The 14,086-nt window shown below is 41.2% G+C and overlaps 1 protein-coding gene across 1 annotated transcript in view; it reads right to left on the bottom strand.

Moving 5' to 3' along the window:
- Window positions 1-12,942, bottom strand: part of LOC149310096 (villin-1-like) — a 46,235-nt gene extending 33,293 nt beyond the window's left edge. Inside the window, exon 1 of the mRNA XM_089533689.1 lies at window positions 12,807-12,942. The gene's annotated coding sequence lies outside the window, so the exon portion shown is untranslated. The remainder of the gene's footprint in view (window positions 1-12,806) is intronic.
- Window positions 12,943-14,086: the final 1,144 nt, after the last annotated feature.

Raw genomic sequence — 14,086 nt, forward strand, 5'->3', positions numbered from 1 at the left:
CAAAACCGGCTCCTTTTTACTTTTGGAAAATCCAGAAAGGAGCAGGCTTTGTTGACTTTTCATTCGGATTAATGTTGCATTATTGCTTATTAACCTCGGCAGGTCTGAAAACGAACCTGCTTTTGCTGATTTTTTTTCTGGATTTTTAAATCCCGTTTCTGCATGGGATCCATCCCGTGTGATAAACTCCACAGCTGGGATAGTCTGGAAAATCAGTATGCAAAGGGGTCTTGTAGCACCTTTGAGACAAACTGAAAGAAAGTAGCTGGGAGCATGAGCTTTCGTGGACTTGAATCCACTTCCTTATAGTCTACAAAAACTCATGTTACCAGCAACTTTATTTCAGTTAATGTACTGTTCTAATCTTCTCTCTTGTAGCCATGAGGACTAGCGTCTTGCTTCTTCAGGTTGATAGATGCTGGGCATTATAGTTAAAAAAGATAACTTTCCCAAGGTTCAGAGTAATGCTGTGGGCATCAGCCTGTCTGTGGAAAGGTAACTGAAGATGGCCAGAAAAACTAGAGGAACTGGGCTCTCACCCAAGAAAATATTATGGTTAATCCAACTTTGAGTTGCTAACCAAGTCTGGATGAGCCATCGAGTTTACCTGGGCAGCAGCACCAACATATGACAAACAAACCTTTCTGCAACAAAGCTTGGGAAATAAAGCCGCACCTACCTTTTTCAAACAACAGAAGCAATACCTTTATGCTTTCAGAGGAACATTTTATTTTCATAGTGGGTATTAAAATATGCTTTGCTCTCAGGCTTGGGAAAAAAGTAGCCTCTATTCATACATCCTTATGTTGAGAAAAGGCATACACAGTCCTTTTTTAAAAAAGGAAGAGCACCACCTTTTAAAAGTACACTGTCCTCCGAGTTTGGAAATGTGGTTTTTGGGGTCAAGGTTTTAATAACCTGTAGTCCAAAAAGTGATTTTTATTTTTATTTACAAATCTGCAACTCTGTCCAATATTATGTCTCCAGCAAGTGGGAAGGCTATCAAAGAGTACTTCCCAAAACTAGACATTCCCTTTCATGCAGCCCAGGAGGAAAGTAAAATGGTACATTGCTGTTAGATCTTCAAGTAGTAATTTCCCAGCAAGAGACTATGCATGGAATGCCAATCCTACAAGAACAGCACTGTGAGCAGACATAGTTCAGAAGGAAAAAAGGGTAAGACAATATTACATCCAAAATAGCATTCTGCTTCAAACAGCAGCTATTCACAAACCAGGAGAGAGGATAATTGCTTTCCTTTGGCCTCATTCCCATTACCTTTTAAACTGGATGACAGATCGGTTTGAACTGGTTTAAATGACCATGGTTTGCACTTGAATTGAATTGCTGAAGCAATTTGGAGAGGGGGGCCATGCGCTAGATTTTTTCCGCGTCTTTTTGGATAAATCGATTCCACACAAGTGTAAACCAGATGCAGATCAGAATCGGTTTAAATTTGCCCTTTGGCCGACTGGAGTGGGTCCATTTTGAATCGATCCATTCATCAATGTGAACCACAAGTGGGTTATTTTATTTTATTTTGCAGCAAGAAAATGCAATCGGGGCAAATGTAATGTGAACCAAGCTCTGCTGCTGAACTGATCCATCAATTCAGATTGCAAAGTGATTTATTTGTAAGTGGGAATGCAGCCATTATTACTTATTCTCAGGACTGGGACATTAGAGATATACTGCCATTGAATATGGAGGCTCTATTTTTAACTATCATGGCTGACAGCTACCAAGACACTTATTCTCTGTAAATTTGCTCAATTCTTTCCCAAAGGCATCGATTTGAACAGCCATTGTCTCAGCCTTGGGGCAAAAGAATCCATAGACTAATTATGAGCAGCCTTACAAATGATTTCTCCCAAATTAGCAGTTAAATCAAAAGAAAGCTCATTGCTAGTTTGTCTATATTTGCCTATGATCACATCCAGGAAGAAATTCCCAAGGACTAGAAGGAAGAACTGGAGATTAAGGAGCTACTTTCCCATCGTGATGGTCTTCCTATTAGTACAGGTTGAGTCTCCCATATCTGAAATGCTTGGGACCAGAATTGTTTTGGATTTTGGAGATTTTAAATTTGGGAATGTATATACATGTATATACATAATGAGAGATCTTGGAGATGAGACCCAAATCTAAACACAACATTCAGTGATGTTTCGTATACACCTTATACACAGTATTTTAAAATCGTTTTGTGCATGAAACAAAGTTTGTGTCCATTCAACCAACAGAAAGCAAACTGCCAGAAAGCAAATCAGAAGACAAGTGTCACTATTTTGGCCACCCATGTAGATAATTTTGGATTTTGGCATATTTTGGATTTCAAATTCCAGATAAGGGAGACTCAACCTCTATGTCTATGAATGCAATCTCCTGTCTCACCACTTTCATATTTGCTTATGACCAAACAAGCTATTATTATATCAACCATCCAGCAAACAAACAAATGAACAAGCCAAACCCTTCTCTCCATTGTGTTACATCTTGTCATCTGTATTCTTTCTGAGGCTCTTTAGTACTACTCAAATACTATGGCTCTACTTTAATAGTCATGCCAACATCCTATGGAATCCTGGGATTTGCATTTCATGGAGAGGTGTTTAGAAATCTCAACCGGAGAGCTTTAATGCCTCCCCAAATTACAAATCCCATAATTCCATAGGAGGCAATTGTGGCTCTTAAAGTGGAATCATAACCTAGTGTGAAAGAATCCCTACATTTTTCCTGTTGCAGTTTGTTTCCCAAACTTGCTGAGAGGTTTGAAATTATGACAGATCAGATCTTTTAATACTTAGGCCGCATGCTCACTACAGAAGCAATCCATCTTAATACCACATTAACTGCCATGGTTCAATGTTATGGAATTATGGGAATTGTAGTTTGTAGAGCTCTCTGATAGAGAAAACTAAACGTCTCACAAAATTACAACTCCCAAAACTCCATAGCATTGAGCCGTGGCTGTTAAAGTGGTGTCAAATTGGATTATTGCTGAAGTGTGGATGCAGCCTTGGCCTGCAAAATATTGCGGTCAAGTACTTTTTTCCTGGCACAAGCTACAACAGGATACAGTAAAAAAGAGGGTGCAGCATTCAGTAAACCATTACAAGGCATTCCCAGGCTAGCTCTTTGCTATGAAACGAACACCAATTGTTAAACCATGCAACAGTGCAAAGGTTCCTTGAGAAATTCCATGTTCTCTGCCTAACAAGAGGCTGGTAGCTTTGAAAAGGAAGGACAGAGGCAAGCTGGATCTCAAAGGAAGTACAGTGGTCCCTCCACGTTTGCTGGGTTAGGAGTGAAGGACCCCTGTCAATGTGGAAAAACTGCAAACAAAACAAAGAGTATTCTTTTTACTTAAGAGAAACCTCTCTCAGGCGGGATACAAACTGCCGCTTTGCGGCGCTCCTGTGCCGCCGCCGTTTGCTCCGTGCGGGAGCTGCAGCAGCCAAACCGCGCAGCTCCCGCGCGGAGCAAAAAAGAAGCTCCAAAATGGAGCTTCTTTTGGAGTCGCGTTTGCGACGTAGCGAGGTGCCAGGGGCGCACTCGCTACGTCACAAAGGACGCGACGCGTACGGACGCTCAGCGTCCGATACGTCAAGATGGCTGCGCCCGTATGAACAGGGTGCCGCCATCTTGTACGTATTCAATACGTATTAGGGTTAGGGGTGTGTGGAAGCACCGCCCCTTCCTAACCCTAGTACGTATTGATGACGTACTATTTGGCAGTTTGTATCCCGCCTAAGAATCTCCAAGGTCCTCCAGTGCGACAGTGCCAGAGGTTGATCACAGAATCATGCTGGAGGACCTACAAATGCCCAGAGAAGTGTTTTCTGTAGGAACTTCTAGGTCCTCCAGCGCAACTCTGTGGTCAACCTCTGGTAGAATTGCGCTGGAGGACCTAGAGATTTCTAGAGAGAACATATTAATCAAATCCACAAATAATCCAATCCGCAAATGTCAAAGCCACAAATGTGGAGGATTGACTGTATCTTTTTGTGTTGCTAATGGAGTTTAAATTTTATTTCTTGGACTTTACCGACTCTTTGTCTCCCAGATTTCACACGTCCAGAAGGGCAGAGTGGGCTGCCTGCATGGATATTCCTCCATACCATCTTAATTGAGAACAACAATAACAAAATGTAGGGCTGTGACTCTAACATTGTCATATTTTTCTTTCTCCTGTATGATTTTTTAACACCTTTTGCCTGATGAAGAGCCCAGTGGACCTTCAAAAGCTTGCAAAATATATTTTGTGCATTTTGGTTGATGTAATAAAGGCATTTCTGTTTTATGAATTTTGGGTTAAACCCATTATTACTGTGAATTTTGTCAATGGCATCAGCATCCAAACCCACATTTCCTCAACAAGAAAGTTCAGGAACATTTACATGCTGGAGATGATAGCAACTGTAGTTTAGCATAACCAGAAGGTTTGGCCAGTAGCCATGCTGGCTAGAGATGATGGGAGTTGTAGTCTAGGTACATATTTATTCTAATTTTCTTCTTGAAGAAAGCAGCAGGTTATTTTAGCAATTTTCTTCCTGCTGTGAGAAAAACGTTCAAAAACTTTAGTTCGGAACTAAGTTCCAAAGTGCAAATAGCCTTCAAAAACTTTAGTTTTGAAACTTAGTTGGCATCAGTTTCTTATGTTTTATGTTTACACAGAAAACAGGTGTTTTCTGCTGCTGGGTAAGAAATGTTATGCATCTTTCAGTGATTTTTTTTTTCACACATCAGGTCTTTTGTGTTAAAAATTTCTTTATGCAAAAATCTGCTTTGGGGGTTAAAAAAACAGCTTTTTGTGCAATTTCTTGTTTTCTGTCAAATGATTTTGAAATAATAATAATAATGCAAAAGCATCTCACAGCATGAAAAATCAAATCTCACAGCGGTTCACCATTGTCTCAGTGGGGCATTTTAATGGCCTTGAGATACTCTTTTAAAAATAATAATAAAATAATGCATCCCAAGGATGTGCTCTGAGTTGGGGAAGATGTTTCTTAAGCCAGGTTCCCCACTTAAATACCATTTTTAAGTTGCCATTCAAAGGACAGAACAATACTGCAAAATCTGCACACATGTCACCATCTTTCTTGTCAGCTTTCATAGAAAAATCTCTGAGCATTTCTTAGACTCAAATGCCTTCGTCTCTGCCCTATTCTGTCCTTTATCTTTGTGCCAAAGAGTATGTAGACGAAAGCTGTTTCATAAACATCACGCCTATAATTTTAAGCCATGGGCAAACAGAAGTCAAAGGGAGCTGTCTTAAATCCGTAATCCCCAAAGCCCCTTGCTGAGAGCAGAACCTGATTCAAGTGCTGTGAAGCAGTTTGCTCAAGGGATTGTCCGTTCAGAGCTGAGCAGCAAGCCGCTTAGAAATATTGTGTGGTACAGCCATGTCTGGCACATTCGCCCTTTAAAATGTGGGGTGGCGGAAAGTTTCTTAATGTCCGTTTAAAGCTAGTAGGTCAAGGAGAAAGGTTAGAATCACAGAGACTCCCAAGGGTCATCCATTCCAACCCTATTCTGCCATGCAGGAATACACAGTCAAAGCACTCCTGACAGATGGCTATCCAGCCTCTGTTTAAAAACCTCTAAAGAAGGAGATTTCACCACTCTCCAAAGCAGCATATTCCAGGTTATATAGTCCAGTTTGATTTCCTGACTTGCTACTTTCTAAATGTGGGGACGTTTCTCTTATATGCATTTAAGCATATATGTTTAAGTGCATATACAGTGAGCCGTCCGCATTCGCCAGAGTTAGGGGTGCAGGACCCCTGTGAAACTGGCAAAACTGCAAATGAAAACATCAACATTGATGTTTTTTTTTAAACCTGAGAAATAATGTATAATCATGTCCGAGAGGCTTTTATAAGAGGTGTGTGTTTTTAGGCTATGTTTTTAACTTTTGCATGTTTATAAATGTTATACAGTGGTGCCCCGGGTTACGAAATTAATTCGTTCCGCTGTCAATTTCGTAACCCGAAAGGCTTTCGCAAGCCGAATTCCCATAGGCGCTAATGGGGAAAAGCCGCGATTCCGTGTGAAATCGCGCCGAAAAGCACCAAAAGTTTTTTCGTAACCCGAAAAAACTTTCGTAACCCGGAACAATGTTTTCCAATGGGATTTTTTCATATCCCGAAAATTTCGTAACCTGGGTATTTCGTATCCCGAGGTACCACTGTACTGTTTCTTAGCTAGTTGGTTTTAATTGCCTTTTAAATTTTTATTGTAAGGTTTTTAAATGGTTTTATTGGTAAGCCCACAGAAAGAATAGCAAGGGAGAAACTGACAATATAATGAACTATGTTACAACAATGTCCCAAAGGAATGAAACCACAACTCTACCATATAATAAGATTAATAATAATAATAATAATAATAATAATAATAATAATAATAATATAGGCAGTGATCATATATTTATATGTAAGTAACCACATTGCAGTAATGCTACAAAATACAAAATAATACAGAATGCAAAGTGCTATAGAGAACTATATATCCCAAACTGTATCCACTGTGCTTCCTCTGGTCTTAACAACCTCAGTTCCAGTGTAATGGTTTCCATAAGCAGTCCATAGCAAAATGTTCCAGCAAAATGATTTCCACAGTTTTTTGATTCTTATTTGCAAGCCACCTTGAGTCTCTTTCTGGGGAAAAGGAGGCATAGAAATGAAATGAAATGAAATAAATAACTGACTACAATACCTTTCTAGGAATCTCAAAGTCCTCCAGCACGACTTCTGCACAGACATTGACCACAGATGCTGGAGGACTTAAGAGATCCCTAGAGGGAACATATGAACCAAACCTGTGAATAATCAAACCTGCAAAAGTCAAAGCTGCAAATGTGAAGAAAGACTGCACCAGGAGGGTTTAATAAGGATGGAATATGAACTTTGAGCCTAAGATCGGAGAGAGCTGATGCCTTTTTAATGGTCATGAAAGGATTTGATGGGCCAGTGGGTCTGACCCAGTGTATGTTCACAGAGGAGAGAAATAACTTAACTCAAGCTGGTTATTTATTAATGTAAAATGCTTTCAGTTGCTGCAAGAAAGCATCAGCTTAGTATAATATGTGAGCAATTTATGCAGGGATGGGGGAATAAGACTGAGGCATTCTGTGTTAAACCAGAGGCTTGGAGTTATAGGTTTCCCCTCCAGTATCTCTAGTACAGGCAACATTAAAAACAAACAAAACATATGATTTAAAGATCTTGGCTAGAATCCTGATGCTGTCTTAGACTTACTACATCCTTATTACATATAATAAGTACACTTACGTACTTACACACTTTGGAAACCAGAGATATGGGGTGGTGGATGTAGGACTTGTACGCAGAACTCCAAGTTGCTGATTTGACACTGAACAACTCAGCCTTATTCCTCAGTCCTTACATAAATTGATATATATTATATATTTGACACTGAACAACTCAGCCTTATTCCCCAGTCCTTACATAAATTGATATATATTATATTACATTATATTATATTATACAGTATTATATTAACTCAGAACTCCAAGCTGCTCCGGTAAAAGTAGATGGACATTTTTGTTTCATGCCCAACATTTTTGCATTTAATACAAGGTTGAGGAAGCAGAATTGTACATGTGGTGCCACTGCACATATGGATGTCAATTGTGTTGTACACTGTCTTGCTCAGCGTAGCAATAGCAACAGCTCAACATTGCCGTTCAACCCAAGCTTTGTATAGCACATCCAATGTGTAAGTTCAACTGCAGAGATTTAAGCAATGCAATTCTAATGTGGAATCTCAGCCACTGAGTAACAGTTACAAAATTAAAGGAGTAAAAGACTTGATGCAATCCCAGGGGTTAAGGCATTCCTTTAGTCTTGGGGAGAGATCAACACATTTCATTGTACCGGATGTCACATCATGTAAGACTGCCATTTTGTCCAATGTTCTTCCAGTTTTGTTTTTGGGAATGTGGTGTAGTGGTCTGAGTGTTGGACTATGACTCTGGAGACCGAGGTTTGATTCCCAGCTTGGCCATGAAACCCACTGGGTGACCATGGGCAAGTCACACTCTCTCAGCCTCAGGGGAACACCATGGCAAGCCTCCTCTGAACAACTCTTGCCAAGAAAACCCCACAATAGGTTCACCTCAAGGTTGCCATAAGTTGGAAATGACTTGAAGGCACCCAGCAACAACAAGAAGCAATTCTATGATGAGGGAGAAGTGAAGGGCCCTGGGGATAGGATAAGTAAGCTTCCAAATTTCAGGTGGATTTTGAGTGGATTGTGTCATTTTGAGGAGTGGGGAATGCAAATCCAGTTGTCACACCGGCCTTTGCTAGGGAGATGCATGCTCTCCAAGCCAAATGATTTGGGACTCTGACTTCACTCATCACTGCAGAGACACATGGTGCTCAAACATGTAGTTTGGGAGCCAGCCTTTTCAACAGAGAAGCCAGGAATCCAACCTAGAATAGTCTACATGTCAAGGAAATGTTCTACCATGAAGCTGTGCTTTCTTCACAGATGTGTTCCTTTTTTGGACTACAGTTCCCAGAATCTCTGAGGGAGCATGCCTAGGGAATTCTGGGAGCCACATCCAAAAAGAGGACATATCTGAGCTTTAATCCTGCCTAAGTTTTCTGCCTAAGTTGCCTTTGGGGATCTAGGGAAAAACAAATTGCATTATCTCTACCTGAAATCTCAAGGAAAAAATAACATCACAGGAGTGATCTTGGGCGATACAGAAAAAGAAAGAGAAAAGAGGAGAAAGGAGAGAGGGAAAGTCAAGGAGGAGTTGTCTGTTTGAGTCGAGCAAGAAACTCCAGCCGGATTTACCTGGTACCAGCAGAAACAAACTAGGACCGGTTCTGCTAATTGCCTTCTCTGGGGTTTTGCTGGAGCAAAAACAAACAAGCCGAGAGCTTGCAAAAGTGAATTTTCAGGGACATAAAGGCATGCTGAAGCCATTCATATCAGAGAGGCAGTAGGATGATACTTTGGAATCCAGAGCATCATCCTATCACCACTGGTTTACAGATGGTTTCACCAATTACATTCCTCTGGAAAAGCTGTGTTCCAAGTGTTTGCCATTTTTGTTGTTGCATGCCTTCAAGTTGTTTCTGACTCATGGTAACCCTCAGTTAAACCTATCATGGCAAGTTTATTCAGAGTGGGTTTGCCATTGCCATCCTCTCAGGCTGGAGAGCGTGACTTGCCCAAGGTCGGTGGGTTCCATGGCTGAGCTGGAAATCGAACCTAGGTCTCCAGAGTCATAGTTCCAACACTTAAAACACTATGCTACTCCTTTAAGTGTAAACCAGTTTTTTCCCTGCTAAAAATAAAGTAAAACAAAACTTGCGCAGAGGTACCCTTGAGATGCTTATTGTAGGGACCCGTGGCAATCGGTTGGTTGTGTGACAGTGGAATGGTGAATCTTCTCTGGGTTTTAACCTCAGCTTCCAAGGAGCTGTCCAAGGTACTGTATCTTATTCCCAGAACAGGTTTAATTCCTGGGACAGCTCATTTAAAGTTCAAACTAGAACCTACTGTGGCTCACCATCCCCACCCCAACATGGAAGGCATCAGTCTTCTCCAGGAAGCCACACTGAGATGCATTTCTGAGTGAATCCCATGGTGTTGCTGTAACAGATCTGTGCCACCACACAAGAAAGACCCTTGCCACACAATCCCTATTCCCAGTTCTGGGTGTTGGTTGGGTCAGCAAGATGGACATTATCTAACTTCTGCTCATGGCACAATTATCTGCTTCATTACAAAATTCCACACTACCCCATTGCCTGCCATGGCATCTCCTTGTGATTCAGAGAAGGGCAAAGCTACTACAGTGAGTCAAAGAAAGATGAAGAGGGTCAAGATGTTTATAGAGCCAGCATGGTATAGTGGTCTGAGTGTTGGACCATGACTCTGAAGACCAGTGTTTGATTTCTGGATCAGCCATGAAACCCACTGGGTGACCTTGGGCAAGTCACAGTCTCTCAGCCTCAGGGGAAGGCAACGGCAAACCTCTGAACAAATCTTGTCAGAAAAACCCTATGATAAGTTTGCCTTAGGATCGCCATAAGTCAGAAACAACTTGAAGGCACACAATAACATACTGTGTCTATACAATTATGATATTCATAATTAATGGCCAAGATCCTGTTAGTGACATATACCTATGCAACTCTCAATCATGCCTACATATATTCTTTTAATGATGTTATTTCAGGAGGTATCTTGTACCTCTTTGCACAATGTTGAGGAGCCAGGTCACTTCCATTCGCTCAGCCACTGATGAGGCATGAATCTGCATCAGATATGTTCTGGATGACTGCAAAGACCTGAAGAAGGAGAAGCACCCTTATGGCAGAGTTGGAGATTGCTCCTTCTGCACTGGGTGCAAAAGAGCTGCTCAAACCTGATCAGTGACCAGTAGAATAGAGTCATGCCTGGAAGCCATGCCCTCTAACTGTCCCACTTTGGCAGGTACAGTCCCAATTAATCCTCTATCATCCTTCTTTTTCAATTGCATTTAAAATGTCCCTTTTTCTCTCTCCTCCCCGCTTTGTCTTCAGCTTATTTCCATTGCTGCAAGATTCAGTTCAAAGTCCAAAAATAGTCTGCAATCAATTAATTCAGCAATGGGAAGAGGAGAGGAAGGGGAGCAGTATTGCCCTTCCCTGCAAAGTCAGGCAAAAGGAAACTGCTGCAGCCTCTCCTGGCTTGTGTATTCTTCCTCATTCATAATTTTTTTCACCTTGATCACACTCTGATGGCCACACATGTGTTGGTTTTCATCTGTCAAATGTTGGAAAATATGGCAGGCACCTTGGATGCTCTTGTTCACTGAGGACGGATCGAAGAAAAACAAACTGACCTGTCTCTCTGATGATGATGATGATGATGATGATGATGTTTTTGTTTATTTATACCCTGCTCTCTAGAAATGCTCTCAGGGCAGCTTATGATTTGTAACAATTAACAATTTGCAAACCTAATTAACAATTGTTAATATATAAATATACTGGTGGAGGAGACTTAGGTTCTGCCAGCATGCTTGCTGGATCAAGGCCAACATAGAAAAAGTCTGGCCACCATTTTGTTGAGGCGTTTTCCAGCAGTAAAAGAAAAAAAACCCAATCTGATCAGTTAGTCACCGTTTCTGAACACCGTTTCTGTGACCCAAATCAATAGACCACATCCACAGCCCTACCCAGCTCTGCCTTCATTATTATGGGGAAGAGCCCCTTAAATGCACCTTGGGTCAATATCATTTTAATAGAGGAAAAAGAAGCTTCCCATGACCGAAAAATAAATGCACCTGACTTCCTCTTTTCTACCCTTGGTGTTCTTCACTAGTCTTTCAAAACCCCAACAATGCCATATATCCTGAAGCTAAACATTAGTTAAAGACCGAGTTTAGACATGAGCCTACTTTGAATATCAAATTTAACAGGGTCTGTGGGAGGGTGGAAAGGCAGCCATTTCAGAAAACAAAAATAAAAATGGGACCCAGAGGCCCTTCAGTTTGTATTTATGCAACCGTATTATTTGACATATTTCAAAACCTGGAGACAAACTGAGATGCAAAGTCAAGCTATTGCTTTGACTAAAATAGTCCTTTAGCAGTCCAGGAAATTTAGATAGAGTATTCCCTCAGCCTTCCTAGACAAATAATTCTGTAGAAGATCCAACTTTAAATTAAAGCCAGCGCCTGCCGCACGTCGGATGAGTCACCCATGTTGAACGAAACAGAGATAATTACTTGGTTTGTGACAGTCAGCACAATTAGACGGCACTAGCCCCTCGCAAGACAAACCCGGCTATTGTCTCGGAAATATATTTTGGTTTGGAAAAGATCCCTTGCTTCCCTACGCCTCCAAAACAAGGCAGCCAGTGAAGTGGAAAAGGGCAGAAACTTTGGCAAATTCTTCAGAAAAGACTTCACTGAAAAGACTTCATCCCCAACTTCAGCTTGGTGTGTCTTTATCAGCAAGGCAACGAGGGGGAAATAGTCAGTGCAAAGTCAAAGGCTTTCATGGCCAGCATCCATAGTTAATTTCTGAAGATGCCAGCCACAGATGCTGGTGAAACGTCAGTTATAAACTCTTCTAGAACATGGCCACACAACCTGAAAAACCCATAAGAAACTAATAATCAATGTACTTATTCAGCTACTATTACTTACTGATAGTTTCTTAGGAATTCATTGCTAATTTTATTACCAAGTGTCACATCCTAGTCTGAAATGTTGCACTGAAAAGGCACAGGAGCACCGTAAGAAGAAAATATTGCTGAAGTCAACAAAAACCATCAAAATACATTGGACTTTTACCAAATCAAATTTATGCCACATAAATCTATGCCACATTTATGCCTCATCCTCTTGGATGAGGAACCCTTTTGCCCCAAATGACTCAGGATGAATAAAACAGATTTGTTCTAAGTGTGCTGTGTCACTTTTTGAGTCCTATTGGAGAACCAGGTTCAAATCCTGCCTCAGCCATGAAACCCACTGAGTGGATGAGTCACTCTCTCTCAGCCTCAGGGGATGGCAACGGCAAACCTCCTCTGAAGCAACTTGCTAAGAAAACCTCATGATTGGAAACGACTCAGAGGCACACAACAATAAACTCCTTATCCTTATAGCCAGATTCCATGCCTTTGAAATGATGTGAGAGGCAAGGACGAAGTTTCTGTACCCTGCGCCCAGAATCTGGGCCCATCTGCCAAACAAATGCCGAGAGAAGTGAAAGGCTTTGTTCCTCACCATGGAAAGAAAGAGGATTTCCAAAAGACCTCTTTACCTTGTTGTAAAGTCCAGATTGCTGAATGGCTCAGTGGTATATTGGCCCCTTCTTCTTGCTCCTGGATTTGACAGGGTTCCCTCTGATCTGGCTCTTGGCAAGATCTGCTCCTCTGCCACCTTTGACAGAAGTGGGCACGTCCTAAAGGAAGGTAATTTAGTCATGTCTTTACTTACCAACATGGAAACCCTCCCCTCGATCTGCCACACCCATCTCTTTTCAATGAGAATAGCAGGGGAGGGCTCCAAGGAGCAGCTGAAGCGTGCATTTTGCAAGAGTTTTCAGTGCTGGGGGGAAGAAAGAAATCCTCCTGTGGTTTCTGATGTTACCAAAACATTTGACAGGTTCCCTTTCACCCATGAAAGGGATAAACCCCAGAAACCATCTCAAAAATACTGGAGAACAACAACAAAACTTGGGCTAAAGAGCTACTAAGTATCTGTGTATGCACTTTAATGCAGTAAATAAAAAAAACATTTGGGGGGAAATTATGAATGCAGTCAGCCCTCCATATCCATGGATTTCAGCATCCACAGCTTGAAAATATTTTAAAAAGATATAAATTGTAAAAAGCAAACTGGTTTTTCCATGGCATAAGGGACACCATTTCATTAAACTATTGTGTATATAATGGGACTTGTGCATCCATGGATTTTGATATCCGGGGGGAACCAAAGCCCAGAGGATACCAAGGACCTATTGTATTATGATTATCAGACAAATTATTATTTGTCAAACAATATCCTCCCAAAACGATTGAGGGAAGCCAGTTTGGTGTAGATGTTTGAGTGTTGGCCTGGGACTCTGGAGACCAGGGTTTGAATCCCAGTTCAGTCATGTAGATCCACATTATGAACTTGGGCAAGTCACACTCTCTCAGCCCCAGAGGATGGCAATGGCAAACCTTCTCTAACATCTTCAATTTATTTCTTCTGTTTGTCTGAGGAAGAAGCCAGTGTGACTTCAAAAGCTTGCAACATGTATTTGTGCACTTTGGTTGGTCCGATAAAGGTATCATTGCTTGTATGTTATCACCTTCTCTAAGATAATTTGCCAAGAAAACCCCTTGATAGGTCTCCATAAGTTAGAAATGACTTGAAGTCACACAACAACGACAACAACTAGCTCCAGTCACTTAATAGCTCTTTAGCCTTTGTTGTTCCATTCTCACATTACGTTCTATCTGCATCTGATACAAAGTGGGCTGGAGTCCGCGAACATTTGTGCCAGATAAATGTTAGTATTTTTTTAATTTATTGAAAAAGAAACATGTAACATAT

This window comes from Sceloporus occidentalis, unplaced genomic scaffold (assembly GCF_023333645.1).
Source record: "Sceloporus occidentalis isolate IW3139 unplaced genomic scaffold, rSceOcc1.0.p SCAF_7, whole genome shotgun sequence".
NCBI lineage: Eukaryota > Metazoa > Chordata > Lepidosauria > Squamata > Phrynosomatidae > Sceloporus > Sceloporus occidentalis.